The following is a 6,416-nucleotide window of genomic DNA, read 5'->3' on the forward strand; positions in this document are numbered from 1 at the left end:
CTGGCCCTGCTCTGAGCCGCTTTAACTTTCCTAAACAGGAGGCCAAGATTAACTGTGGGGTGGGGGACGTGGCACGGTTGGGGGTCTGGTGGTTGAGAGCAGCTGGGGGGGGAGCTGCCCAAGCATTGTTTCCACCCAGGGGGCTCAAAGCTGGTGGCAAAATGGACCTGGGCCTATCTGGCCATGCAGATGGCCCCTTGGGAAGAGGTGGGTGGTCTTGGGGCAAGTCCCCAGGCTCTGGGAGGGAGGCCTGGCCGGGCTGTGGCAGTGTGGGCGGCAGAGCTGGTCCCGCACAGTGCCCAGTGCCCGGGCAGGCCTTTTCTGGAAGCTTAGCTGGGGTCACAGTCAGCTCAGGAGTAAATCTGCTGAGCCGCTTATGCCTATTACAAAATGGGCATGCAGGCAACCCCTCTCACCTGCACCCACCACCTTGGCCCTGCCTTGGGGCTGATGCTGTGGGACTCAATCCACTGCAGCAGTCTGGGGGCACCCCAGGACACAGCTAGCTGTTCTCCCCTCATGCCAGAGGAAAGGGGGAACTGTGCAGGCATTGCCATCTCCCCTGTGTGCTGGGGCCTCCCTGGGGAGCAGAGACACCCCTCCTCACCCCTTGCTGTGTTGGGGGTGGCTGGCAGGGAAAGGAACTGATCTCAGGCTAGGACAGTGGTGAGGGAAACTGAGGCAGGGAGCAGTCTTTTTGCAGGCCATGGCTGGTAGTTGAGGTGTCTCCTGAAATCTCTCTCATACAGTAGTCCCCATGTTGTCCCACTGCTCTGGGGGTCCCATGCAGTCAGTGGAGAGGGCATTCCCCAGAGCTTTGGCATGGGTCATGCCATAAAGCTACTCCTGTGGTGCACTGGACACCTGCGGTGCGTGATGACATGCAGGGGCACTGCGAGGACAGGCTAATGCCGAGGAAGGCAGAGTGCCCACAGTGGGGGTAATCCTGCTAAGAGGCTCTGAGGTCAGGCTGGGTGTGTGGCACAGCTCCCATCACCTTTGAGGCTCACACTAGACATGGGCAGCATCGTCCCAGAGAGCAGAATGGAGCTGGCAGGAGCTGGGAGCAGCTGAGCACTGGGGAAGGGTGAGAATGCACATGCCCCCATGAAAAATGTGTCTGGGGTCACCTGGGGAGCTGAGCATGTACAAGGTTGGGCATGTGCTCCCTCCGAGCCGGCTGTCCTCCCGCAGGAGTCCCCAGGAACAGCCCTTTGCCAAGCTCTGGGCTGTGAGGCTCCGCAAGGCCACTGTCTGGGGCCCAGAGGTCCCATGTGGGCTGTCCAGGCAGGGGGTTTGTAGTTTCAGACTCACTTTCCCAGCAGTCAAGGAGCGAGGACTAGGGAAAATGGGGTGGGGGCAGAGCTGCAGGAAGGAGCAGGGTCCCCAGGCCTAAGCAAGTCTTGGGGAGGTCATCCTGCCTCCCCACTGTGCCCTGCTGGCATTGACACATGCTGTCACATTCTGGCTAGGGACAGGTGGGCAAAGGCCACTTTCCCTGAAATAGCTGCTTGCACCCAGGGCCAGCCTGGCTCTTCCCCTACATTTAGTCACTGTGGCACAGGGGGGGACTGACCTTCATTGTAAAAAAAAGCAAGGAAAAGCAGCACTGCCGGGTAAGAAATTAATTTCCTTCTAACCCCCTCCCCCTCCCCTCCCCAGTCCCTGGAGCTCCCAGGCCCCATTTCCCGCTCTCGCTCGGACACCCACATTCTCTCCTGCCTCCCTCAGTGCAGGTTCCACCATTGCCTTGCTTTCCCTTCACATGTGACAGGACCTGGCTACTTGCAGACCCTGTGAGCTGGACAAGGCTAGGCCGTTTGAGGGAAAGGGGGCTGGCTGTGCAGACTGTTTGGGGCATAGGACCCATTTGGGGAAGGGAGCAGAATGCTCTGCAATCTGCTTCCTGAGCTGCTACAACCCCAGCTCTCTGCTTGCCTTGTGTACAGTGACACAAATGTGACATGGGACTTGACTTTGCCCCCACAGGGATGTACAGCTGTGGCGGCAGCCGATGGGCACCAGGCTGTATGCAAATGACAATCACTCTCAGGCCCTTGAGATGGTCTCAGGCCCTGCAGTGTGTGTTGTCCTCATCCCCTTCACCACTGGTAGCCCAGGATTGATGCAGTGGAGAAACATTTGGGTGGTGAGTAGGAAGCTGAACTGCAGGCGCTGGTGCCACACTGGGACATGGCTGGGACAACTGCTGGGACAGCAGTCAGGCTATGGGCCATGGGGCAAGCAGCCAGGGGAGCTTTTGGGGTGGGAGAAGGCTTTTTGAGCCACATTGTGGCTGAACAAGGAGGCAGCTGGGGGACCCATCAGGGCAGCCCTGCGAGGATTGCTGGACACCTCAGCAGCTTGCAGGATGGGGACGCAGGAGGATTTCCAGGTGGAAATGAGTGGGCTCATCTCCTTAAGCAGCTGAATGCAATCACCTGCAAGGATGGGAGGGCCAGTTTAAGGGGAAGGAAGAGGTTGTAGAGCATGCCCACTGGGCATGATTGCCTTAGGGACGTGGCCGGCACCCAGCACCTCTGGTTCTTTAGGCAGACACATGGGGTGCAGCTGCTCTCAAGAGACCTGGGGAGAAAAGCCCTTCTAGTTGTCCCATTGTAGTGGGACCCTAGTGGGTAGGGTAGCATGGGGGCACTGCAGGCCCTGGGAGCACCCCAGCTCTGGCCTCACAAAGTAGGTGAAGATGGGATATGCGTCCCTGGCTGGAGGAAGAGCCCCCAGCTCCACTGCCCCGGTTGCTGAACCCTGTGCACCCCCAGACACGGGCCATAGCAGCCCCCAGGCCTGCACCCTCCCCAGCCTCCCGAGGGGCCAGGGGAGTCCCCTGCTCCAGCTCTCTCTCGAGGGGGCAGCACCCGAAATCCTGCTCTCTCCCCATCATTTCAAGGCGGGGTGATGTGACGAGAGCGATGTCCCTGCCACGCCCAGGCCCGCGGCGCTGGGGAAGGGCCCCACCGGCCCGTAGGGCCGGAGGGGAACGGCCCCACCGGACCCTGGGGCCGGGCCGGCGCCCGGCGGGGAGGCCGCTCCGCCCGTCGCCACCAGGGGGCGCTGCCACGCGGGCCGCCGTGCCCACCGCCGGTCCCGGGGGCCCGGGCGCCCAGCCCCGCACCCTAGCAGCCCGGCCAGGGTGCCTGGTGGCTTGGCCGGGGACCTCACGGGGTGTTGGGGCGAGGAGGGCTCTGGACGCTCTGGGGGGTGGTCAGGGCGATGCGTGGTCCCAGCGGCCGAGGCTGCTGCTGGCGCTGACTCTCCTCTGCCCGGCTGTGCTGCCGCCCGTGCCGCAGCAGTGCCCGGGGGAGAGGTGGGGACCCACGCGGCACTTTTCTGTTTAGAAACCTGCCCTGTGGTGTCACCGACACGAGCCTCTGCCAGACCACGGTGGCCCCTCCAGACCACGGACAATGTGCAGAGTTTCCTGCCAATTGCAGTCCCCCCTCCCAGCAGTTCCCCCCCAAACCACAGGCGAGCTCAGTGTTTCCTCGGCAGCATCCTGGGCAGAAAGGCTCGCTGAAGCCACTAGCCCCCTTCATCCTTGCCAGGGGTCTCTTGAGGGAGACGGGTTCACTCCTGCTGGGTGGCGGTTCCAGTGCTGGGGAGGGTGCTCTCTGCTCAGCGACGGCCGAGGCACTGGCGCAGGCTCCGTCTGGATCCCCAGCAGTGTCTGGTCTACGCAAGGTGCCGAGCCCGTGCTGCCCTGCTGGGAGGTGTCAGCCTGCGACATCCCCCCTCTGCCCTCTCCCTTCCTCAGCTACCGCCGGACACCCGCACAGGGAGCTTTGGCCTGTCCCCGCCGGGGTGATGGGAGGTGCTGGCATCTTGGTCCCCAGCCTGCCTCAGCGGGGCCAGGCTGGGCATTGGGAACGTTGGCTGGTGGGTGTACGTCCCGCGTGTGCACGTGCTGTGTTTGTGCTCTACACACAGGGGTGTGCTGTGCATGCGGGGTGTGTGCACGCGTGTCTGTTTACACATGCACAAATGCATATGTGCGTGCTTCCGTGCACAAGTGTACACAGATGCGTGTGTGCAGGGGTATCTGTGCACATGCCTGCTGTCTGCGCCCTGTGTGCTCGTGCACATGTGCATGCATGCGTACCCGCCTCTGTGTATGTGCTGATGTGTGCAAATGTGGCACATGTGTACACAAAGGCACACAGGTACCTGTGCCTGTGTGTGGGCCCTGTGCATGTGCACGGCCCTGTGCACGGACACGGGTGCACGTGTGCACAGCTGCGAGTGTGCAGGACGGCCCGCGTGCGGGACCTATGCATGCGCACGGACCGCGCGTGTGAGGAGCGCGCGGGCCCCGCGCGTGTGCAGGGCCGTGGCGGGCGCGCGTGCCCCGCGTGCGCGCGTGTGCAGGATCCAGCCCGGGTTTTCGGAGTGGCTGGAGCCGGCGGCGCTCCCGGCCGGGGTCTCCGTCCCGAGCGCGCTCGGCGCCGCCGCCGCCCAAGTTGGCGGAGCGGGACCCGCCGCCCCGCGGCTCCGCCAGTTTTGCCGGGACGCGCCGCCCCCGCGGGGCTCCGGCAACTTTCTCTGGGCGCCCGGGGCGGGCCGGGGAAGTGCGGGGGGCGCCGCGCCGTCCCGCCCCGACCGCAGGGTCCCCCTGGATGTGCCGCTTCTCGCCCGGACCGAGGCGCAGCTGCAGCCGCGGGAAGGGGGAGCGCGGAGCCGCGGGACCCGCCGCCCCGCCAGGGGCCGCGCGGAGCCGCTCGGAGGTAGGAGCCGTCGGGCGAGTGGGGGCCGCGGGCAGGAGCTCGGGGTGCCCGCGGGCCCCGCTCCCCGGAGGAGCCGGTATGGCGCCAGACCCTCCGCCGGGCCGCGCCGGAGCCGTCCCGCTCCCGCGCCCCGTCGGCGCCGGGGAGAACCTCGACCGAGGCTCCCAGCGCGGGGCCCGGCGGGGCGCGGGCCGGGAGCGGGGTCGGACCGCGCGGGGCGGCTGGGGCCGTCCCGGGCCGGGCGGGGCGAGTGCGGTCGAGGGGACCGGCAGCGCGAGGCGGGCAGAGCGCCCCGGCCCCGCCGCGCTCCCCGTCACGTACAGTCGCGCTCACACCCAATCCCACGCCCTCACGCTCCCGCCGCGCTTCGTGCGCCGGGTGGGTGGGCTGCTCCGGCCGCGCCGCTGCTGTGCCCGCTCGGGGAAGCCCCGAGGAGGGGCGGGCTGGGCTGGAGCAGCGTGCTCCAGGCTGCTCCTGGGCAGGCAGCTCCGGCTCCAGGCAGCTCCAGGGCTGCCCGGGTGGGGGGTGTTGGACCGGGAGCAGCGACCGGGTGGAAGTTACTGCCCTGGCCCGAGTGACGCAGCAGCTGCAGGACTGTCCCCAGGCACACACAAATGGTGAGCAGGGCTACCCGCACTGCTGGTGCAAGCTCCTGGCCATCCTGAGCCCTCTTACCCTGGCCCAGTCGTGGTGTACGTGGGGCTCCGCCAGCCGCCTCGTAGGCCTCTGCACCCAGCTGCTTTGGCAGGGCACGGAGCTGGCTGGCTCAGCCTGCATGCCCCGCAGCCAGAGCTGAAGGCTATATCCCCCACCAACAGTACCCACCGTTCCCAGGGCCCTGGGCAAGGCTCCGAGGGGTGGAGGGTTTGGTGCTGGGACAATGGGTCCCCCTGCTCCCCTGACAGCCTGCCAGGCCATGTGGGCAAGCGTCTGGCAGGAGTGAGGTGCAGGGAGATTCTGCGCACCCCAAGGAGCCTCCCAGAAACCGTGGCGAGATGCCCAGGTCCCGGCGCACCCCGGCTTCCCAGCCCTCATCCCACGGGCCCTGGGGCTGCGCTTCTTCCCTCCCCATATGGGCTGTAGTGGAGGCTGCCACAGAAGTGTCCCACACCTGGGAAACCTAGAATCATAGAACCACAGAACAGCCCAGGTTGGAAGGGACCTCGAAAGGTTATCTGGTCCAACCGTTTGTGGGAAAGGGAGTCTAGATGAGTTTATCAAGCCTCTCTGATTTTGAGGGGAGGGCAGAGCTGCTTTTTCACATTGCTTTTAGAGCACCTCAAGTCCTTGCCTGTGCCAGTTCTGAGTGTCTGTCAGTCCTCCTGCACGCTTGCACAAGGACTGCTGCTGGCTTTAGTACTCAGAGGGCTGGGGCTGGGGGCAGGTGGGTTGGGTGAGGGAGCTCAGCCTTGAGTCCCCCTACAGCTGAGACCAGGGTTGACCTCTCTGGCAGAGGGCTCCAAGTGCCTCCTGTGCCCCACTGGATGCCGACCCTTTGGCTGCCTTTCTAAAGCCTCCAGGACTGTTGGGTTCAGGCGTTGGCTCTGTGTTGCTCCCTGGCTGGCATGAGGAGTCTGGGGCCGGTGGAGCAGGCTGTCCAGGGTCAAGCATGGCACAGAGGGGCAGGAGGGAACCGGCATTGCCAGCGTGAGAAGCCGCTGACCACGGTGCGTTGTA

Source organism: Mycteria americana, chromosome 26, assembly GCF_035582795.1.
Source record: "Mycteria americana isolate JAX WOST 10 ecotype Jacksonville Zoo and Gardens chromosome 26, USCA_MyAme_1.0, whole genome shotgun sequence".
In the NCBI taxonomy this organism is placed as follows: Eukaryota; Metazoa; Chordata; class Aves; order Ciconiiformes; family Ciconiidae; genus Mycteria; species Mycteria americana.